This window comes from Globicephala melas, chromosome 20 (assembly GCF_963455315.2).
Source record: "Globicephala melas chromosome 20, mGloMel1.2, whole genome shotgun sequence".
Classification (NCBI taxonomy): domain Eukaryota; kingdom Metazoa; phylum Chordata; class Mammalia; order Artiodactyla; family Delphinidae; genus Globicephala; species Globicephala melas.
This window is the reverse complement of record NC_083333.1, coordinates 13138366-13162684: the sequence shown is the minus strand read 5'-3', so window position 1 is coordinate 13162684 and position 24319 is coordinate 13138366. Positions and strand designations below refer to the sequence as shown.

The window sequence follows — 24319 nt, the reverse complement described above, 5'->3', positions numbered from 1 at the left end:
ACTGTTTGATATTATGTGGGGCTGGTAGGTCTCTAGTGGACCAAAGTCCTGAACTCAGCTCTCCCACCTCAGAGGCTCAGGCCTGACACCTGGCTGGAGCACCACAACCCTGTCAGCCACACGGCTCAGAAGAAAAGGGAGGGAAAAGAAATAAAGAAAGAAAAAATAAAATAAAGTTATTAAAATTAAAAAATAATTATTAAAAGTAAAAAGTAATTTAAAAAAAAAAGAAAGAAAGAAGAGAGCAACCAAACCAAAATACCAATCCACCAATGATGGCAAGCACGCACATTTAACTTTTGAAGCTGCTCACGAGGAGAGGCATTTCCTTCTGAGGACATTCCTCCTTGTCAGTCAGAACATTGGGTCCAGCTCAGGCTGTTCCTGTGGTGTCACTATTGCCAGTCAGCAAGTTTAGAAGCTCCGGGGAGCCTGTTTACTTCCTGGCCTCCTGGTTTCTGAGTTTGTTTTCTTTTTCCTAAAATCCTGGATTTGGAGGCATGTGAAATCCACCCTTAGACCCGCATCAGCTAGAAGGCCCCCAGTGAGTGTGTCATAAAGCTTTTGAGTTTTGCAGAGAACAGCAGCCAAGCACAGCTAGTGTTAGTGGTTTGTGTTCAGTGCTTGCTAAACTTTTTCTTCCCGTGGTGCTTCTCGTAAGTTCTTCATTTTCCATGACATACCAGAGTGCTGAGGTTGAGGTTCAGTGCTGAGATTGAAGTTCAGTAGGAGGGATGGGCAGACTGCTCCTGCGGCAATGCAGGCTCAGTCAAGGTGTGAGGGAGGGGGAGGGAAGGGGGGAGGGGGGAGAGAGATGGGGAGGGCAGGGTAAAAGGAGAGGCGAAAGAAAGGAAATGTAAGAGATGAGGCGTAGGAAAGAGTGGTATTGAAAGGCCAAGTAGAGAGATCCCCTGTTTGGAAAGCCTCCTGTGCACCCCTTTGGAATCCACTTCCTGACCGTGATTCCTTTTCTTTGTTTTAGTAGTGGAGGAACCAACCGTTGTTTGTAGATTCCCTGAATCAATTGTAAATGTAAAAAATATGGATGTTTAGATGAGGCATTGCAGATGGCCAAGTCTGTAGCAGAAACTAGGAAAGACGGACCTCAAAATCTTCTCAGTTTCCGTGAAATCCTTTCATTAGTTGTGCCATCACTTAGAATGCCATGAAGGCCACGTGTCACAAATCCAAACTCCAGACAGGTAAAGAAAATGAGAGCTGCAGTCCAGGCTATGTAACAGTTGGGAGTGACAGGTACCACCATGTGCTGGAGCACATGTGCCCGTCCGGACGGCGTGCTTGCCCTTCAGCCCCTGCAGCTTGCTGCCTCTAGAACTATGGTCCCTGGGTGCCCAGGTCAGCTGCCACCTTCCCTCTCTCTCTCTCTCTCTCTCTCTCTCTCTCTCTTTTAAAGAAAAATAGAAACTGATTTTATGTGAAATTTGCCAATTTTAAAACCTCTGCCCAGGTCAAAGCATAACTGCAGACCAGACTTGGCTCCCTGGCTGCTGAGTTATGGCCAGTGACTTAAGTCCACAGATTGCTAATATTATCAGGTGCAAAGGCTGGATGTGATGGTGGCGGGGAGGGGAGATCAAAGAGTTCATTGCTCACCTTGCAGAATAACATAATTTGATTTTTTAAAAAAATCACCAGAAGTTACCCATTTTAGGGAAAGTAGCACTTTGATGGAGAAATAATTTTGTACCCTGGGTGGGGGAGGGTGGGTGGAGTGGGCAGGCCTGGATGCGGTGGGACACTACAGACCTTAGCAGGCCAGGGACAACAGCGTTGGGGTCTCAGGGTGCCTGGTGCTAGGCAGAGGAGGACCAGATGGTGGGAACAGAGTACAGAAAGGAAGAAGTTTGGTATCGAAGACAGACTGTCCGACTTCGCGTTTTCCCTGGAACCTCCTCGTCATCCAGACTCCTGCTCCACCATTCCCCCAGTCAAGTGGGAAACACACCCTTTGCTTAAAGGTGAAACCTACACAGAAGTGCAAGGGAGAGCCCTAGCCCTATAGCTGTGCAGCACAAATCCCTGGGCATGAACAAGTAGGCTAACTTTGCTTTTAGTTGTTATTTTTACATTGTGTAAGTTATTTCGTTGTGGCACTAATCAGTTCTTGTGTTGGGCCTCATCATTTGTTGCTCATGTATGTTTATCTGCTCCTGAAAAAACAATTTTTTTTTTAAACGTTAAGGGAACCCCAGTGAACATTCACTTCATTTTTTAACTAGATAGCATTGATTGTGATATTGTTCAAAAAAGAACCCAAACCAAGATGGAACAGGAGTGGAAGCATTGTTCCCCCAACACAGGAGTGAGCAGAGCTAGAAGTTGGTAGAGAGGCCTGGAGTTGGCAGATGGGGAGGGAGGGAGGGACGGTCGGTCGCTGGGTGAGTGAGAATCTGCGGTGTGTGTGCTTATCTGTTCCCAGTTGGGGACCACACTTTGCTCTTCCCACCCCTGGTCTGACATCCATCACCACCAGGCCTGTCTCTCCTGATCTGATGGCAGAATTTATAGTTAAGTTCTGAAAATGTGGAAAGGGCATGGAAAAGGGGGGTGGTGCGTGGGAACCAGTTGTAAAATGATAAATCAGGGCCTCTTTGAGGTCTAGGATTATTTTTGGCATCTTTCACTTTGGGGTTCTTTACCTGAGGGGCTTTGAGAAGCAGGAATATGGCTTAAAATGTGTGGAGTTCCCCCCCCAAGAGAAAAAACCAGTTACACTGATCAACTTGGCTCTTTAAATAGAGCTTCATCACGGCCTCATGGTAGCTGTTTTGCACCCAGCAGTAGAGAGCACAGCTGTCATTAACCCCTTTCATCTGATTTTACCGTCTCTGGGTAAACTGAGCCCCATCCATCATGCCAGAGGCTCGGTTAAAAACCTAGAGTGGTTTGGAGTCTCCGGCAGTTTGATTCGGTTTGTAAGGCTGCATATGCAAGAAGTGGATCTCCAGTGTTCCTTGAAATGGAGCAGAGACAGTACACGATCCGTGGTGGAGATCGTCCTCAGACCTCTGTTCTCCTTTCTCAGACATCACCTCTGCCCCTCGGTCGCAGTGGTCCGCGCCACTCCGTGCCTCCGGCGTGTGGCCCCTTATCCAAGCCCCTCCCGCCTCTCGACAGCCCTGTCATTTCCTGGCACTTCACGTCTCAGACCACACGCTCATAATTTACGACCTCGTACCCGCCACCTCCAACACACACCGCACACACACTTAGATACACTTGTCACCAAAACAAAGAGCCGACCTCTCTCCAGTACTCGTGGTCGGCACCACTGCTCCTCAGCGGCTCAAGTGGACAGTCGCTTTCCTATTTGAGCCCTTCCACTTCCTCCCGGGCCATCTGCTCCACAGGCCACGGCCTTTCTCACGTGCTCGGTCGCCCCCTTCTGCGTTCTCTCCATCACTGCTCGCCTGCAGGCCGAGCTGCTGCCGCGGTACCTTCTTGCGTAGGGCCCCCAGCGTCCCCGCCTCTGCCCTCACCTCTCTCCTATGCGGCTTAAACTCGGCCACCCACTTGATCACTCTGAAACACCGCTCTCGTTTTCGCCAGGCCCTTGGTAGGAAACCTTCCAGAGCCCCAGCCTGCCCCAAGGACATAGCACGCCGTCCTCGGCCCTGGACCTCGGGCCCTCCGCAGTCTGTCTGCCCTTCATGTCGTCTGCGCCTTCATCCTGTTCCCCTTGGGAACCATCCACTCCAGCCAAACCAGTTACCTTCCCTTCTCTAGGCCTCGCTTGTCGGTTTCTGCCTCTGGGCACTCGCACTGGTGGCCTTGCCTCGCTGCTGTCCTCGTTCCAAGCATCTTCCTCCAGCTCCACTTAAGACTTGGGTCTGATTATAGCTAATACTCTATTTCCCCTTTAGGGCACGCATGTTTTGTTTTGTTTGTTTGTTTTTGGGCTGCGTTGGGTCTTCGTTGCTGTGCGCGGGCTTTCTCTAGTTGCGGTGAGCGGGGTCTACTCTTGGTTGCGGTGCGCGGGTTTCTCGTTGCGGTGGCTTCTCTTGTTGCAGAGCACGGGTTCTAGGTGCGTGGGCTCAGTAGTTGTGACTCGTGGGCTCTAGAGCGCAGGCTTAGTGGTTGTGGTGTACGGGCTTAGTTGCTCCGCGGCACGTGGGATCTCCCCGGACCAGGGTTCGAACCCATGTCCCCTGCGTTGGCAGGTGGATGCTTAACCACTGTGCTACCAGGGAAGTCCCCACGCATGTATTTTTCTCTTCAATTTGTGAACATAAGTCTCTGTGGGGAAGGGGCCATCCCTTCCTGTGTGTGGTCACCACGCGGCAGCGGGATCAGGCCGCTGCAGAAAGGAGCAAGCCTGGGCTGGGAGGGCTCTCTCGGAGGGCTTGGCGCAGGCCGAGACTGTGAGGTAGCCAGGTGGGCCCACCTTGATTTTTTTTAAGGAAAGCCAGAAGTCCCAATTTTCCATGTGAAATTGCTTCATTATCATTTTTCACGTCATGCTTTAAAGGTGGTGCCTACCAGGGGAACATCGTCCCTTAAAATGACAATTTAAAGGCTATTTCACATGCAAAATGGTTATGAAACAGTAATACATTCTGTGTACAAATACAAAATGGAGTTGACAGTTCTGCTTTTCAGGATGGCTTTGGGATCTGTAAAGGAGATTTTCTGGGAAATCAGGAATTGGGATCTGTAAAAGTATTGAATGTTCATCCATTGAACTTGGGATTTAAATGATAGGAGAAAAATATGACGGTGGTTTCAGTCGTTTCTTTTACAGATGAATTTAGTAATGTAACATTTCTGTTAATTAACGTAACCCGATGCCTTTCAGAGCTCCTGGTTATGTTCATTTTATGAAAATATTCCAGTGCAACAGAGTTTTAAATGGAATTTTTCCAGATCGACCTTGAAGGAGCCAGGTCTGTTGAGGGGCGTTATTCTGTGTCGAGAGTGTCAGTATCCTGGGGAAAATCACAGCCCCTTCTAGGTTAGATGAATGAGGGAAGGTCACAGGCAGGGATGAAGCAGCTGCCCTGATTCATAGGCTGAGAAAACAGGAGTAGCCGGCCTCGGCAGGTGTTCGGAGAATTCCCACACAGGTGCAGATTCCAAATGAACCATGATGTATTGCATTTGGGCTCCTGTGACATAGTCATCTGTCATCCATCTGTCACGTTTTTATTGAGTCCCTTCAGCGATGCTGAGCTACAGGGAGGATCCCGAGATGTGTCGGCCGTAGTCCGGCCTGCAAGTTGCTTAAAGTCTAGTGGGAGTGATAAAGAAACCTTACAACCACAGTAGTACAAGAGAGAATGTGATGAGTGTTTCTTAGTTCCTAAATGCCCGATTTAAAAAGTTAATAGTAATAGGAGGAAGAAGTTTCCACAGTGCTCTCAAAGATACGTAATCTCTCGTAAACTCCTTATGTCACCTCTGTGGGGAACTTTGATCCCAGTCTTGTCTCTCTTAGATCCATGATGAGAGAACCCAGACACATTCCTGGCTCTTGGGGAAAAAGCCCTTCTGAGCACTGACCAACAGAATGAGTACAAATCAGGAAGGAAGGGGTACTTCTCTACTGTATTTAATTAAGTTCCAGTAAGTTTTCTTGGTTTGTTGTTTCATCGTGAACCAGCAGACAGGGGAAGTGAAGACGCTTCCTTTACTCATCCTCCTGACTCATGGCATGCCAAGGTTGTACGCAGAGGTGCAGAGTCAGGTGCTAGGATTCCTGGGATGGCCCCGGATCTCAAGGAGACCGTAGTCTTATACTCCGATTCTCACCTCCGATGTCCTGAAATAGGTGGTCCTTGGGAACTGTTCTTCGAAAAGCTTTGGTCTACAAGTACAATGGAAGAGATAAGACAGTAGACAAAATGGAACTGCAGAATGTACAGCAGCTGTGATAAGGGCCAAATGGTGGTCCATCCATGGTGCTGTAGAAGGTTGAGGGTGGAGAGAGAGCTCATTTTCAGCCTCGGTGCCTGGAAGGCATTTGGGTTAGTGCAGAAAAGATGGGTGGGATTCTGATGATTTGCAGTGAGTAAGGAACTTCAGGCTAAGGGAGTAGAATGGCTGGAGCACTGAGGCGGGGAGAGCAGTGGGTCTTCAGGGGAATCTGATCAAGTCTCTCCCCAGCTTATGACCCTTCAGTGGCACCTGGGCCTTCAGGATAAAGTCCAGACTCCAGAGCATGATTTCGTAGCCTAGCAGATCTGGTCCCAGGCCTTCAACCACCGTGCTCCCGCCCCCGCCCCAAGCACACGTGCGCGCGCACTCTCTCCCCCACGGAATACGTGCTCCTTCCTCTTCCTCGTTCCCCTTTGCTAGCTCGTTAGGCCTTCAGCGCTCAGTGTTGATGGCGCGTCCTCCAGAGCAGCTCATACGTAGCCCCTGGGGATCTCCTGAAAAATGCAGATTCTGACTCCGTGGGTATGGAGAAGGGCTCAAGAGTCTGCATGTCTAACTCACTCCCGGGAGATGTGGACGCTGCTTCTCCAAGGACCCTGCACTGAGCAGGACGGGTCTAGAACAGCAGTTCCTGACTCAGCTACTCATCAGAATCATCTGGAGAGTTTCAAAACTCCCAGTGCCTGGGTTCGCCTTCCCTATAAATTGTGATTTAATTGCTCTGGAGCATAGAACATTGGGATTTTCAAGTTTTCCAGGGGATTCTAATGTTCAAGTTGAGAACCCATACGACTAGAAAGTCTTCCCTGACTCCCCAGGTCTGCGTTATGATGGACACCCACCGCGTGCTCGTCCTCAATCTCGTACCCACTGTGTCCCTCCTCCGGACACTTAGCTGCCTGAGAGAGCAGGGGTTGTGTTGTTTGTTCTTTCGTCCGTCCGTTCGTTCAGGAAGGGGCATCCGTTCTGTACTCTACACTGTGCAAGGTACCCAGGATACAAAACGGACCTGGTCCCTGGACTCAGAGAATCTACAGTATAGAAGGAAAACCATCATTCAGCACAGTGCGTGGCATGGTGGGCCCTTCATAAGTATTGGGTTGGCCCAAAAGTTCGTTTGGGTTTTTGCAAGATGTTACAGAAAAAAACCCGAACCTAATATTTATTGAATGAAAGAACGATGGCAGGGGGCTGCCTGGTTTGAAGTAGACATTTCATCGTTCTGGATTCATCTCCCTGCCTCCCGTTGTAGGAATGAGTGGAAATGAACAAACAAGTGATGCTGAAGGGGAAAAACCTTGATGAGCAAATATTATCAAATGTCCCATTTCGCCCTCATGCTCTTTGCACCAGATATGGTCCCTGCCCCTCTAAGTGCCCAATTAGACATTTAAAGCAGTGTTCTTCCTACTTCCTGACGCGGTAGTGTGGGACCTGTAGGACTCTATTTTTGCAGCTGGGTCTTTAACGTCCCTTTTGGTTACCACTCCCTAACAGAAAAGGGTTTTCACCCTGGTTTGCACTCAGCCTTTGCTTTTCTGCAAGGTGCTGAATCCTACTGAAGAAGTTAGAAGGGTTTTGAAATGCTAATGCACAGCTGTTGACAGGTATGAATACCCATCACCCTGGAATGTCACACCTATTCAAAGTAATTGAGCATCCTTGAATATAAGCTCTTTTAAAACCCAGAAATGTGACACCAGGTTGCTTCCAGCTGAGAGAGAGAAGTTCTTCCAGACTCCTATAGCAATTTTGTCTCAAACTCAAAAATAAATAAATAACCACAGCCCCTCGCCCAGCACACACACAACACACACACCCACACACACACACAATGTTTTTGTATAGCTCCAGGCATGTACATCTAGGGAGCGTGTATGTGGGTGTGTGGGTGTGTGTGTTAAGACACACCAGTTAGGTGCCTGCTATATTAATTTATAACTTATTTTTCAAAACTCTTCAGGCAGATTTAGCTCATTTACTGATATATTTCCTTTTAAAAAATGCTTATTGAAGGTTTCTGATTTTAACTTTAATAGATTTACTGTAGCAAAATGGTAAAATAGAGAACACTAAACAAAATAAAAACTCACCACCTGCAAACCATCACTATTAACATTTTGGGTATATCTTTCCAGTCATTTTTCTGTGCATACATGTAATATGTATACATGTATTACTTTTTTTTTTTTTTGCGGTACACGGGCCTCTCACTGCTGTGGCCTCTCCCGTTGCGGAGCGCAGGCTCCGGACGTGCAGGCTCAGCGGCCATGGCTCACGGGCCCAGCTGCTCCGCGGCATGTGGGATCCTCCCGGACCGGGGCACGAACCGCGTCCCCTGCATCGGCAGGCGGGCTCTCAACCACTGCGCCACCAGGGAAGCCCCATGTATTACTTTTTTAACCCATCTGGGATTATATTTTACATGCCACGTAACTTGCTTTTCACTTCCCAGAGTCTGAAAAATTTCCCTGTCTTTACATAGTTTCCAAAACAACTCTGATGACTGTATAACTTTTTGAAAAACTGTGTGTATTATCTTTTTACATGACCTCCTGCTTTTTAAGCAAGAGTAAAGATTTCTAGTACTTACATTATTATATATTATCATGCACTTGTATGTATTATAAGATACATTTTGATTTGGAATTTGGGAACCACAGGAAAACAAACTCTTGTATTCATTCTCAGTGGAGAAATACTGCCCTTGAGGAAGTTTTGCATCTCATTCCTTTGGGGAGTGGCAGCTGAAAGGTTTTAAAGATATGGTGTATTTTCCCAAAGGCAGACAAAAAATAATATCACCTCGTTCGGCAAGAGTCTTGGACTCTGGGTGCTGTGCTGGGTGAGACAGGATAGGACGGTAGTCCTTTCCTCCGGGAGCTTATGTTGCATTTGTAGTGGGTGGGAGTGGGGGGAGGAGAGACAGTAACCAGTCAACAGACACATAAATGCAATAACTACCATTTGTGATAGTCTAGACAGCCAGAAGTCCCTCTGAATCGAAAGGCTCTGAAAAAGGATCCAGTTCTGCATTACTGATTTTATTAGCATCACTAAGATTGTCACCAGAGAGTGGTTTGGACACCACAAGTGCGTTTAGGTAATTATGACAGGTGAATGAAATCCAGTACCATTAGCTCCGTTTGAACGTGTCATCAAATTGTCTTCAGTTCCTCGTCAACGTGAGCAAGTGGAATGTCGCTGAAGATCTATAATAGATCGCTAGCAGAAGAAAGCTCATTTTGTTCTTCCCTTTTGTGAGCCTTGTCCCCCTGCCTTCGTGGATGATGCTGGTTAAGTTAACCCAAGCTAGCAGCGCCTTGAATTGACGACATGTAAAATCGGTCCTCATCGTCCATTGGTGCTTTGGATGAAGGAAAAATGATGCGATCTGAGTCGCATTCTCCCTGACTCCAGCCCAACCCGTATTCCAATTCACCCTGTTCCCATTATGAAGCAGAAAAGACTGCTTAAGGCCTGGTTTATTTACCTAATAAACTGGCTCTTGTATTGCCTGGGAAATGCTAAAATTTTTCAGCCAAGAAATCCTAGTAACAAGCAAACAGAGGTCCAGCAGTCAGGTTCTGAAGCAACAACAAAATGAAGGTCAGCTAATATGGCCATTATTCTCCTTCCTGGTGGCCATGACAGCGCTGGGGTTTATTTGAAGATCCCAGACTTCGAATCCTTGCTCGCATTGTTAGCTGCCCAAGTATTTCAGGCTGTGCCAACAGTTTCAGATATTAATGTATTCGAGAGATCAGTGAATGAAGAATTCCTCTGCACTTTTTTCCTCTTTAATTTTTTCCCCCCTTGCCATACACTTTGTTTGTAGTGGCTTTGTCTGCCAGACGTTGCCGGGCATTTCTAATGAGAGAGCAAAGAATTGCAGAAGGAAAAAGGCAAGGGGCGGGGGGAGGGGGGGCGGTGTAGGGAGAAGAAAACAGGCGTGGAGAGGAAAACAGGAGAGGAAACACAGGGCGTGTTTAGCACTTTAACGGCAAGGTGACATTTTTACAAGCTAGTCAGGTGCACGGGACTCGTCGGGGACAACAGCATCCGGGATGCAAATGCGGAGTGGAACGAGCAGTTTTGGGAACAGCCAACTCATTGATTAGCTTCTTGCCACAAAAACGCACTTTTATTTCTGAGCCTAATTTCCCCGCAGGACACCCAGCCTCAGTGCCACTTTAGGCATTCATCCCAGCTGCATTATTGCGGCCACCTTACTTACCCACCCCGGGCAGCTGCTACCGGGGGGAAAGAATTAGAGCCGTTCCTACTCCCGGTGACTTAACTGCTGCCGGATAATTGGCTGCCGTTTGCAAAGAACATTATCACAGCACAGCCCGGAAAGCAGAAAAGTCTGTCTGAGAGAGGGTCGCTGAGCCTAGGCTAGAAAGTGGGGAGTGGGGAGGGCTGTGAAAATCACAATTCTGCAAAGGCAGTGAGCTAATAATTAAGTTTTTAGTATCACTCGATCCACGGACTCGTCCTCCCTGCTGTCCGTACCGGGGCTGGTTTTGCAGCTCGTCCTTTGATACCTCATGGAAATGTTAATGAGACGAAACCAGCTAAAGGGGCTCTTTAGACAGCAGCGCTTGGGGGAAGGCCGAATGAAATGCAGACCCTCGGAGGGCTTCTCCTCCACACAAGAAGTCCCTTTGTTTCCTGTCTTATAAACCAGAGGCCTGTCTAAAATTGCAGGGAAAAGTGAGAGGGGCCGGAGAGTGGGCTCCCGAGGCTCGGCTTTCTATATTTAAAGAGAGGAAAAAATGGTTCTCCAGTTCTTCGCGCCCTGATTTGATAGGCAGCGCAGGGTGTTTTTGAAGTTCCGAAGGAAGGTTCTCTGAAGATGTGAGCGGGATCTGTCTTTCACTTGGGCTTAATTAAGAAACTTGCTGGCTTTGTCTGCAGGGGGCCCATTACGCGCAAGCTGCAGCCCCCTCTGAATAGGGGCTCAGCCTGGAAAGTGTATACACGCCACGCCGCCTTTGTGTCGTGTTGCCAAACTGGAGGCTGGAGCGAGTGGGGACGGGGCTCTGCCAGAGGCCATCCCTTGTTGCCCTGCGAGTGCAGTGCGCTGGCATCCCTTGGGGACCTGGACCAAACGAGCCTCTTACAGGGTGAATCTCGTGAGCAGACAGGTGGCTGGAGCCCTGATGACGGGCTGGAGGGCGAACGCGGGAGGCAGACGGCGTCCTGGGAACGAGCGCTGGGTCTGCAAAGCCGGACTGGCGAGAGCCCGGCTTCGGCACCACCTCTCCCCGGCTTGCTTCCACCCAGCCCCGGGAAGAAAGTCGGCCTGGTCGCTGTTCTCGTAACCTTGAGAATAATTTCTCCCTGGTGGGCTACTGTGGCCGACCCTATTTAGAACAAAGTTGCTGAATGCTGGAGGATAAAGAACAGTGGGAAGGCTGTGAGCAGTGGTTAATCAGCTAATTCGCATTTCAAAGGACACTAATAAGAGGTGATCAATTCAAATAAAGCCCCGGGTATGAGTGCTTTCCTCACCCTGGAAAGCCTGCCGAGCGGCTCTCCCTCCTGTTTCTCTCCCTGCCCGTCTCCTCCCTTTCCCTTTGAAGCTGTCGGGACCTCCCAGGGTACCTGCACCTCCACCCTCGTCTTCCCTCTGAGCAGAGCCCTGCAGACCTTCACCTTCCTCTGGAACGTGGCCAGCTGCGCCCTCTGTGGCAGGAGCGGGCACCGCTGGGGCTTTGCTGCTCCCAGTAACCCCAGCCCTGGCCCTCGTCTGCCTGGACCCTCTGTCCTCGCTGTCCCGCACCTTATCGACTTGATGAGAGCCCGTCTCTTCTCTCCCAAATGCCTGATAACCGCCTTATTCATCCATCTCCGCCTCTCCTGATCTGTGACAGCTGGCAGCCTTCGGCCAACTCTGTCCAGTTGCCACTTGCTTGGCTGTGATGGGAGGGGCCCTCCTCATGACTCTGGCATTAGGTGTCCTGCCCCGACACCCACTTTGTGATGACCTGAGTGGTCTGATGGGCCTCGAAGTGGCTCTGCATCTTCCCCACATCTCTCTCCCTGCAGCCCCTCTGCCCCCTCCTCCCATGCCTGCTGTTCACACACAGCTGGGTGGGCTGCATCTCGGGCTTTCTAGTGAGGCTCCTCATAACGGGGCCTTTCTGCCGTCGCAGACTAATGGCCCTGTCCTGGAACCAGTGTCACTCACCCAGTGACTGGAAAATCACCCAGACGGCCAAGTGGCACTGTAGAAATAGAGCTGTAGTGCCAGCGATCACGTGATTCTGTTGCAGCCGGGAGTTCAGGTCAAGTGTTGGGAAATAAGCTTGTTAGAGCTCTCTTTACGCCTCGTCTCCCAACCCGTGGCAGAATGTAGAATATTGTTGCCGTTGATAGAACACACCTGGAAACGCGGGGGAATGTCCCGGAGCATCCTTGACTCGCGTGCCGGAAGCAGCATCACCACGTTCGACACTTCTGTGTTTTTCTGTGGCCGTCGTGTTTGTATGGGGTCTTCCGAATGTGGTCCTTGGTGTTCAGAATCCCAGAGCACTTTAGGCCCATCGTGCTCCAGAACTCCATTAGGAACTCAGCTGCCATCTTAATTACATCCTCTGAATGAATGACATTTCATCTTCTGGCCATGAGTGATACGGAATTTCCCTGAACTCCGTCCCTGACAATTTGACGATAGTTAGGGATGTCCTAGGAAGCCCCAAGAGGACCACTGACCTGCAAAGGTAGGGGAGGTGGCCAGTCTCAAGGTTTGTCACCCCATGATAGAGGCGTCCTGCTTAGCATACCCTCTGGTTATCAGGAGCATCTTCATTTGCATCTTATTTTGACTCTGAATCATTCTGAAAGGATCCCTGCTTGCAGAAGGAGTGTGGACCACATGACCTGCGAGGTCCCTTCCATGTGGGCAGGCCCCAGCACTCCTGTCACCACCAGGGGCACGTGTTCCCACAGGCTTTGCCTTGGGACACAGGACTCATTTGCTCTGTCAGCTGAGGGGGCATCGGGGTAGACTCCATGACGGAGTCTAGCTTTACAACGGAAAAAGCTCTTGGTCATGAGCAACGGAAACCATCTCTGATGACTGAAGTACAAAAGGAATTTATTAAAAAAGGATATTGAGTAGTCTGAAAAATCAATCATGGAGAAGGCTGAAAAATCAGGCTAGAACGTGGGGAGAAACCACAAGTGGCTGGAACCATCACCACAATCCCACCACATAACCATCTAGTAGAAGATCTCATTGCCGCAACTGCTGGACGGCTCCCCATTAGCTAGCCCAGCTGGTGCTGGTCAGCAGAGGCTGTAGCTACGAGGGCTGCCTCTGATGTCCCTGGAGTATTGAAGTTGCTGCCACCACTACCAAAATGAGCCTGGCTGTGCACTGGTGCTCTCAGGCAGGGCAATGCCAACGTTTGGCCCTTCTGGCCTCGCCTCCTACCAAGACTCCTATAGCTAAGAATTCGTCCCTTGTTTTTTTTTTTGTTTTGTTTTTTTTAAAGAACAAAAAAGAAGGGTTCAGATGCTGAGCAGCTGAGAAACTAACTTGTATCCACTACAGACTTCTAGCTCCACTGGGAGTTATTTGCCAAAGATGGATGTCTTCTCCTGGACTCCTCTCATTGATCCACGGAGCTTTATCCAAGACAAGCTGTGTAATTTGTGGGGTCCAGTGAGAAATGAAAATGCAGGGCCCCTTGTTTTGAGATTATTAAGAATCTCAAGATGGAGACAGCATGGAGGCCCTTCTAAGCATGGGGCCCTGTGTTACTGCTCAGGTGGCTTTACGTGAACAGGGCCATGGGTCCACGGTTGGGTCTTGGGGCCCTTGTTAAGGTTTTGTAAATGGATTCTGATTAGTCAGTGTTATTTTATTTCCTACCCACAACTTGAGGTGTGATTATGATTTCCCCCATTTTCCAGTTAGAGCAGATGGGGCTGGATAACAGTAGAGCTGTGTTTCCAACCCAGGTCTTCTGACTCTTAAGCTCCCCTGTCTCTATACCGTGTCACACTGTGTACCAGGAGCTTACCAAGTGGAGAGCTGTGTGGCATTCCCTGGAATATATGCCCTTGGGGCATCGTCTCCAGAATTGTTAATGTGGAAAAAAGACCACTAACTCAACGTAAAATAAAATTTGGTTTTTCACTTTCAAGAACTGCATTATAGGAAGGAAGGAAGGAAGGAAAGGAGAGCAGTGCCCACCAGCCAGTAGCCAGACCACCACTGTGCACCAGTTCCTTAATTAAAACAAACACACCCAGGCTTTCTTTTACATACAGGTACATCTGTGTGTGTGTGTGTGTGTGTGTGTGTGTGTGAGAGAGAGAGAGAGAGAGAGATTGATGCCGTAGGACCTTGAGCAAGTCATTTACTCAGCTTCCCAGGGCTTCAGTTTTCTCATCTCTGAAAATCCTTGACCTTCTTTCACAAGGTAGGGTTGATGCCTCTCTGCCCTGCTTGCCCAGCAGACATCTCATTCTTGGGATCAGCGCCCCCTCCAGGGCCCACGTGCCCTCCCACTCTTCCCTCTCCCATTCTGCCACCTGCTCTGGCCCTCAGTGTGCCCCTTGGGTGCAACCCCTTGAATGCCCAGCCTGTACTACCTGCGAGCTCCTACCGGGACTGCCCCAGTGCCCCGTCTGTCCGTAAAGTACTTGGTGCAGGCTTCCTGCGTTCACAGCCCTGATGAACACGGTCTCTTCCAGCTTCCTCCGCCTTCTCCCTTTCTCTCCAGCGTTTTGTGTGTGTCCTTTCCCCTCCTGGTTCCGGGAGGGCCTGCCGCGGTGCCTTCTACAGAGCGGGGTCGATCCCACCGTGCTATTGCTGTCTCCTCCACTGTCTCTTTCTCCTTTTCTGTTTTTTTCTGCTCCTTTCTCAGTTCCCTTCCCTGGACACAATGTGAGATCAAGGCATTTTTTTTTTTTAAAGAATATTTATCACGTTTATAAAAATACAAGATTATTTGACGTGTTTTTAATTTAAAGATCATAGCTCTCAAACAAAATATAGCTCTTTAAAAAGCTATTATGAATTTGTTTTTTATTGCTATGTAGTCTTTAATTGATTTTTTTTCCTCTTAAAGGATTTTTTTTTTCTATTTTAAACCCAGGGAAGGAGAAATTTCCAAGGATTATTAGTTCATTAGCTGTTAGAAGGAATAATTGATCTGTCAACTCAAAGGATTTATAAGGATTTGGCTCACAGGATTCATGAAAGCGGTAGCATATGTTTAAGTTCTGCCTCAAAAGAAAAACATTTCAGAAGGGGCTTCCCCTTACTTTCCACGAGATAAAAATTAGCATCTCTCTAGTGATGAAAAGGCCCACGATTTTTTAAGATCCTCCCGATCTTAAGGCGCTGCAGCTGCGGCATTTGCACCTATACCTGAGATAATTGGATGTGTATTTCAACCAACCAAAAGGATGGATTATAAATAAATAGTATAAAGTTTTAAGTTTCTTCCAGTGGTTTTTTTTCCCCCCCCCAGTAAAAGGAATGGAACACAACTAACATTTCTTCAACCTCAAATGGGGTTTTGCTTTTTTTTTTTTTTTTAAAGCAAATGCACCCAAATTGCGTTTGGTTCACAAAGGAAAGACTGACTGCAGAGCTAACAGACCCATCATTAGCCGTCCCTGCCCTCTCAAATGGCCCGTCCATTCCTCCGCTCACAATATGGGGCGAAGGCCGTAAACAAGGGATCCAAGAGAGCTCTGGACAAGAAACATACAATGGAGTGGGATAAATTTCTTTAGCACAAATAGCAGTCTCCAAGGGTGACTGGTGTGAATGGATTCCTGCTGTGAGGGTCTCTGTGCCTACAGAGGAGATCTGTGGCTTTAAGAGCTATGGTCCCACCCCCTGGGCTGTGGAAGTGCTCGCTCAGTCTCCCCTGCTGGGCATGGTCCGAAGGCCCCCTGTGGGCCTCCTCTTTCCTTTCAAGCTGTGAGTCCTAAGGAACTCCGTGACAGCTCCTCTTTCATTCTGCTGTGCAAATCCTCGAGCTGTTCCTAGTGCTTTCAAAAGGGAAATATAAGACATTTTACTTACTCTGTCCAGCAGGAGCATTGGAAGTCTGGTAAGACCCAGGGTTATTCCGGCAGTAAGCCTGGGGGAGATCTTCCTCTTTGTAATGACTCGAAATTCCCTAAGATGACCAGTAATCCACAGTTTATACTTCCTACCTCCTTTACATCGTGCCCTGTGGGATGCCATCTGTGTTCTGTTCCCCCCGCCCTCCACTGCCCGGAACTCGTGTACTGCTAGCCAATGTCTGGATACCCAGACAGAAACGAGTAGAATTAAGTGTATCCAGCAGTACATGTCAAAGGTTAATTTCTTAGCGGCCATGAGCCAAAATATTCAGGTTCCAGAGTAAATAATTACTTTAAAAGAATTAAATAGTGCATGTACACAGTTAAAAAACAAAACAAAAAAACAGTGTCCTGATTCGTCCATTCTTATCTCCTGTCCTGATCCCAAGAACGTTTTTTGCTTGTCCTTCTTCAGGTGATTACTTGCATATTACTAAATGATGTATTGATACACACCACTTTTTATTTCTAAACTTCAGACATTACCTATTGATTTCCTGATCTGATACATAGGGTTTCACTCCCTCTGTACGCACCTCTCTGTTTCTAATATCACTGTTTTAATTCCTCTGTGTATTACTATCGTAACTTTCAGTAATGTACTTACATCTCCATTTCCAGTTCCATTGATCATAGACAGTATGTTTGCCTCACCTTTTTTCGACCTCTTCTCATCTCACGGCCCTTCACTTCTGTCAGGTGTTGATAATTTACTTTCCATTTTGACCACAATTAAGATTTCTAAACTGTGATTTTAGGTTGTTTCTAAGTTAAAAGTGAGTAAATAGCTTTCAGATTATTGTATCTGCATGAATACTGTACACTGAAAACCCAAGAAGTGCACTGTAGTTGATTATATTTCCATCTCTAATTCCTAACTCATAATCCATGTGCTAGTCAAAGAAGAAAGTTCAAGTCTATTCTTTTTCCTGACATTCCATCATTGCTTTAAAACCATGCCACGTTTTGGCTTGCTAAAAATTTTTTTCAGATTTTTTTTTCTGGTTATTTTTGTAATTCTTCTGATCGTTTTTTCTTTTTTCTTGTCAGGAGAAGAAGCCTGTCTTTTTCACCATACCCCTGATATCTTTTGAATCCATTCTTCTAAAAGCCCACAAACTTCCTGTTTTAATTGCTTATTCTAAATTTCTTCTTACCTGCACCAAACAAAATTAATACTGCCCTTCATATTTCCTGGAGTTTCTAATTGCCTTTTCTTTTTTCCTTACATTCTTTCTCTTTATTTGTCTTGAAGTTTTTCTAAACCGAATCTCCCTTTTTTCCTGGAAACCTACATCCTCAAGCCCTCAGGCTTCCTGTTCCAATCTGGATAGGATTATGACTCTATAAGTAGTGTTTACTGCTGAATCAAGTGGTATGCCACTGCTCTATTTTCTGTTTTATATATAACTTTTTGATTTCCCAGATAATTGGTGATTTCCCTTTTTTGTTCACTTTTCAATGCACTTGCGGATAATTCTTCCCAATATGTCAACATCTCTTTAAAATGCCTCACAATACTAATTTCCACGATGGAAAATTCACCAGATAATCTCTCAAGGTTTTTTTTTTTATTTATCTTTTGGTTTGTTGTTTGCTTTTTGTTTGTTGTTTTTCCTGGAGGTTTTCCTTCTGAAAGACCCCCTTTCTGCTTTAATCTAAGCTAAGTTATTTTTGTTTGTTTTTTTTTCTGGGCTTTTTGCACTGTTTGTCATCATGGTATTTCTATTTGCTGTTATTCTGTGTTCGTATACTGTTTCTCTGATCTCTGTCTCTCTCGAAAATTTTAGCCCTCGTTTTGCTGAACAACCGTCAACTTTCTAAGAAAAGGGGCAAAAATGGTATGCCTTATAAATTCTCACATGTAAAAATGCTTTATTCCATCTTCATGCTCAAATGGTAGCTTGTCTGGGTGTAGAATTCTAAATTCTACATTACTTGAGAATTCACTTTAACATCTAGTAATACCCACTGTTGCTGATGAGAAGTCCACCCAGTCTATTCTTGTTCCTTTGTTCATGACCTGCTTTTATTTATCTTGTCATTGACATAGCGTTTGTTACTCTGGAAGCTTTTAGGGTCTGTCTTTTACTGTTGCTAACAGAACAGTGCATCTGGTTGTGGGTCTTTTAGTTTGTAAAAGCTCTTTCTCGATTGTTCCTTTTTTGTTGGATTCTGTTCTTGTTTTTATGGGTGCAATGTTTTCCCCAAATCTCTTCAAGAATACTAACTAGAGTCTTTCATCATGTTGTGTTTCATTTTTAAGTTCTCTTCTCTTATCAGAATTATCTCTGTATCCTCTCGGGTCAGTTTTTCTGTTTATCTGTGCTTCCTTTGTCATGCTATGGGCTTTGTTTAAATGCTTGATGAGTCTTGGGGATGAGTTTGTATGAATCTGGAAGTAGAAAGGCTGCTGGGAAGCTCTCTGTAAGTGGATGGACCTGGTTGACTGACAGCCCTCATAGCCAGGTTGCTGGGGACCCCCCCAACCCCCCACAATGTGCCAAAAAGCAGAGGACTCTACTCTAGGACAGCAGCACCCACACTAGCAGCTCTGGTGCTCCAGAGAGCGTTTGCTTGATTTCTTTCGAGAAAACACTCCACTTTTTTACGTAGGTGAAAACACTTGGCTGCTGGTGGTTTTGTCCGTTGGTAAGTGGGAGGGTCCGTATAAAGCTCTTCAGTGGGTCCTGTCTTCAGTTCCATTTCTCACTCTCTTGCTGTTTCTCTGCCTGGAGCCTCCCGGGAGTTGTGCTTCGCAGGTTGGCACCCTCTTCAGTTCTGCCGCCGCCTCATGGCTTCTAAGCCACTGCTTCCCCCTCAGTTTGAGTAGTTAGCCCTTCCGCGTTTGTCTTCTGTCATCCAGAAATTTGTGGAAAGCTCTCTCTCACCAGTGGTTCCTCTCCATTTCTCCTCATTGTGGTGGAGCTGTGCCTCTCTTACGCCTCTCCTCTTAAACAGCGTCTCCTCCAGAGTAAATCCGATCTGGTACCTGTTGTTGCTATTCATCTGCCCAAATATATCATACAGAGATCTTAGCAGGAAGACATCCCGAGTCAGATAAAGTTCAGGGCCCATCCACATCTGGGACTTAGGCCAGCAAGCATTCTTTGAGTGTGTACTACAGTAGGGGTCATGGGGTATATAAAGATGTAAAAGATATATTCCCCATCTCATAGTCTAGTGGGAAGCCCATAGTTCAGGTAGGGCAAGGCCCAGAATTATGGGCGTCTGTAGGCATTTTGCATTTTGGTCAAAATGAACCTCAAAGGCTTGCCAGGATCAAACCCGGCAATCCTTTTCCTCATAGAAATTGGGAGTCATCAAATGGTATACACTGAAGGGCATGTGATAGCTCATTCCTTCTTCATTCATCCAAGATTTTTAGAGTGTAAGGAACTGTACTAGAAGTTCATCAGATACATACCTGCCTCAAGGAGAGCTCGGACATGGATCTCAATAGTTCAGTAGAGGAGATAAGACACATATCTAAGTTAACTCTTTAATACACAGCAAAATGAGGTAAATGGTATAAGAGGAATACAGGTAAAACGTCACAGGAATTTAAAGTAAAAGCTAGAGAGATTACTTCCTGCAGGTGGGCATGTAAAGGAAATTAAAACAGGCTCATTGAAAAATGGCTCATTGAAAGACCACAGGTTTAGACAATGGAGATGAAGGGGAGGAGAGGGAATTACTCGGATGAGTCCAGGGTACAAGGAGAAATTCATCTCGACTGGAGCCAGAATTTCAAAGATGCTCGTAAAATGTCATCATGAAGTAATATCCCTTCCATAGAACATTGCTTCTTAATTGAAGCATAGGTTTCCTCTGACCACACCTTGTTCAGTTGAGGGTCTTTATTCTTCCACCAGCTTCATGTCTCAGAACCATAAAAATACAGCCCTCCCGCCCCCGCCCCGGTCCTCCTGTTATTCCACCCAGGAGGTCCGCGCCGAGTCAGGTCAGCATCTCCTTTCCAGCCTCCTCCCTGCCACCTCCAGCAGGTGGTTTGGATGGGCTTCCTCACCACCCACTTCAGCCCCCTCCTAACTTTCCTCCCTGAATTACAGAGGTTGGAAAGTTAAAAGGGACATTGCTCAGAGATTCCACACGTGGCCTGGCTTCCACCTTAGAAGACGTGGAGATGGCAGTGACCACCGTGAGGTGTCAGCAAAGCACAGGGAGACCAGGTCTTCTGGTGGGCGCAGGGGTTGGGAGCGTGTGGCTGTTGGCGGGGAGCTCAGCGAAGGTTGTGGCGCCAGTTCCTGTTGCCCTGCGTGTCGCGTGGCAGGCCACCGCCGCACTGGTCCCCAGCTGTCCCCTTGTGTGCTTGGCTCTGCTGGTTCTGGTTGTGCTGAAGGTTTGCTAAGCTCCCCAGGACCCTTTTTTAAAAATCCCCCTTTGCCTCACCTAGCTTGACTGGATGTTGTCATCAACAGCTGAAACCCCCCTGATGTGACGTGCTTGGACTTTCCAGTCACCCACCCTTGTTGCTTGAGGATTTGGACGCTTGATTCCCAGTTCCCACGCACTCTGCTTCCTACCATCCTGAGAGGGGATCAAAGACTCTGCCTTGGTGCTCCATCCAACAGTATAGCTTCATGCTTTCTCCGTCTCCATGGCTACAGCCCAGAGTCCACATATCTGGAGCTGATCACCTCTAAAAGTTCCTCTGTCTGACTCCAGCCTCCTCTTATCCCACTTTCCCGCTCCATTCAGACCCGCCCTGTAACCCCAGAGCGACCTTCAGTCTCACCAACCCTCTCTGTTCTGACAAGAGAGGGGAGGCTTCCTTTCCCTGGAAGCCTCAACCCAACGGGTATTCATTTCGACTACGCTCTCACCAGTGCGCAGTTTCTCTCCCTTTGGACCTACTTGTACGTTTATTGTCTCTTACAATAACCTTGAAAATGTGCCCAGCTGGTACAGGCTCCCCAGTGCATATTCACTAACAAGAATACCATATCAGTTAATGCTTAGAACGTGCTCACCATGTTCCAGGCGCTGTTCCAAGCACTTTAATATATTAACTCATTGAATCCACACAACAGTCCAAGGAGATGGGGACATTTAATGTCCACATTGTAGAGATGAAGAAACCAAAGCACAGAAAGGTTAAGTGATACACCCAAGGCCACACAGCTAGTAACTGGTTGAGCTGGGGTTCAGACTGTCCGTGTTCTTAATAACCATACTCCGTTTGCATTCCCTTAGTCTGTTTTAAAGGATGCCAAGATATCTGTGCATCTTTACATGGATATCAAGAACATTTTTTTCTATTTAACCATAAGCGTGATTACTATCTCAATGTTAATACCACAAATTGTGGTTTCTAAAAGCTGCATCCCATTAATATATCTGCCAGGTTTTTTTTTTTGTTTTTTTTTGCGGTACGCGGGCCTCTCACTGTTGTGGCCTCTCCCATCGCGGAGCGCAGGCTCAGCGGCCATGGCTCACGGGCCCAGCCCCTCCGCGGCATGTAGGATCTTCCCAGACCGGGGCACGAACCCGTGTCCCCTGCATCGGCAGTCGGCCTCTCAACCACTGCGCCACCAGGGAAGCCCCTGCCAGGTTTTTTTTTAATGAAAAAATTTCCTTTTTCTCTCCCATGTTATTTCCTTGCTGTGTATTTTGAGTCTCAATTCTGTTGTGAAATCTAGTGTCATGCTACTGCGGATAAAAGTTTGGGGCAGCTGTTGAATAGCTAGAGTGATGGATTGTCTATACGACCCTACTGACTCCTCTTCTTTCAGAATACCAATTCTGCTACAACCAGCAACGCATTCTCTTATAAATGAAGTATAGCAAATTGGGATATCAACTAGTACTTCTTTCCCCTACTGTCTTCAAGATAAGTCTAGTGTAGTCGGATTAGTCTTTGGGTTCCAAAATCAGACAGTGGAGATTTGAACGCCAGCTCAAGCATTGAGACACCTTGGGCAAGCTACTTAACGTCTCCAAGCTCCAAGTGTTCCATCTATAAAAATGGGGGTAGCCCTATTGTAAATTGCATGTGAACAGATCACCATGGTACAGCCCTCCCAGCCATCCCCAGCCCACACACAGTTAATCCCAGCACATCATACTACACTCTCCTCCCCCAAACAAGCACATACCCATCACACACACACACATAACAGCTTCAAGAACTTTGATAAATTATAGAATTTACTGAAGGTTTCCGGTTGAGACAGGACAGGTTGCATTGCACTCCGCAAAGCAGATCTTACCTTAAAAAAAAAAAAAAAGGCACTGCTTTGTCATCCACTGCTCTTTCCCCAGAAGCCCCCTTGGGCTCCTTGGTCGTCACCCTCCTGGCTCACCCTGGCTCAGGCAGAATCTCTCCAGACAGGTGGGAGGGAACCTAAATTCCCGGGAGTCAATGACGATTCATTGATAATAGGGTGAAATACTTCTTCTCTTAAGTTATTCCACTGGAAGCTTGACTGAGAGAGTTCATAGTTCCTTGACTGTTTCCAGGAGTAAAGATGAGTGAGTACACTGCTCTGGTTTGGAATGCCTCTGGTTGCAGCTGTACTCCTCAAAGGGAAATGTCATGCCTGTTTATACCGGCCGTTCACAGTTCAGTTGCTGGGAGCAGAAAGTCAGTACCGATGCTAACAGCCTCCGCCGCCAAGTTCTTATTTAGATTTTGGTTATCAGAGCTCCCGGTCGGTGTGTTGGTTGGTTCGTTTTTCCCTCCTGCCAGACAATAAGGGTTCATTTTTGGCCTCCAGCTCATGGTTACATTTATTTACATTACTTTCCTGGGCAATTTTTTCTGAAACATCATTTCAGGCTCTTCATCAACTTGACTAATAAGGGTCAACTTGGTTATTGACTAGTGTGTGCTGGAAGGAATACTTCCAACAGGGAAGGTGTATCTTGTCACAGTAGACGTGAACATGGCTATTCATGGCTATTAATTGAATATGAAATAACTTGTACCGATATGGAGTTTATAAAGTTAATGCAAGGAGGTCAGGGAGACCGTATTCTCCTAGAGTAATCATTCCATTGGCTTTAGTGTCTGTCTCTACTATTTTAGAAATTTTTAAAAATCTTACAAGTCTGATAACCTATCCCCCTTTCCTTTCATTTGCTTCCTATATGGTGAATCTCCCCTATCAAAACTAAAGAACTCACTGTTTGGAAAGTTAAATGAAAATTCAGCAGAGTCGGAGTATGTACTGCTTCCAGAGAAGGTTCTTCATTGTCGATTATCCGGGAGCCAGTAATGAATGTGTACTATCAGAGGCCAGGGATTTCAGGGGATGAATTTCCCAGGGTTTAATCATTTCATAAGGCCTCTGAGTGTGACTTTTTCCCCAATAATCTACTTATCTCAGTAATTTACCCCTCCTACTGCCTTGCAAGGAAAATGAGTCTCCCAGGTTGTTTGCATGATAAGTAGCTGGGAATTGTGTGAGCCTTTCAAGAAGCAGCCCTGAGTTAATTGTAGCAGCCTGAGCTAATGGTTTCCCATGTTAGTTGGCAGGTTAAGTGAAGAAGAGGGCTTGAAAACACCCTTTATCACAAGTACCACGCATCTGAAAAGCTGAAATCTTAAAAATGTTTGCTTCGTGGAAGATATTTTCCCTTGCCGTTTAAATGGGTGAGAAAAATGTCCTTCCAAAGATAGGGCTAGCAGTTTCGCACATAGCTCTGGAGGTTGGCGACTGGGAGGGGTTGGGAGGTTTTTGTTTTTGTTCTTCCAGTGGATCCCGTTCGTCTGCCCCCACCCCCTCTGTTTCTGGTTAAGTCAGAATTGAAGAATAAGCTGCTCGCTACAAGCAAACAACTAGAAAAATAATCACTTGGGAAAAAGTAAAATGCGCTTCCTAGTATTTTCTGGTTGTATTTTTTAAGGTATGTTTCACATTTATCCTTTGAAGTCTTTAGTATCATAACACATCAACCAGCAAGTACAAAATGGATTTTCTATTTAGGAAAAAAGTTACAATACAGTTTCGAAAGGAGGGGACCAGGAGGTTCCGCACAGTATTCTCAGGACAGAGAGGGTTGCACGCCGTCTTACTGAGGGTCTGGAATTGTGATGGAATTGAATCAGACTTGGGTCAGAGCAAAGATACTGTGTTTCTCACATTACATGACTACGAAAACTACATAACTACAGAAAGTTTAGATGGAGGAGGGCAAGCTCCTGGTGAAAAGAAGCCCCCGGAAGAGGGAAGAACCAGAAACACCTGCTCTGCGCTCTGCACACCTGCTCTGCTTGGTCAGTGCCCTCCCATCCTTGAGATCTCTCTCTCACATCACTTCCTCCAGGAAGTCCTTTCTGATTCCCAGACTAGGGAGT

General features: G+C 46.9%; 1 protein-coding gene across 5 annotated transcripts in view; it reads left to right on the top strand.

Annotated features, from left to right (window-relative positions):
- STX8 (syntaxin 8) overlaps positions 1-24319 on the top strand; it is a 251735-nt gene that overhangs the window by 169308 nt on the left and 58108 nt on the right. The window lies entirely within an intron of this gene.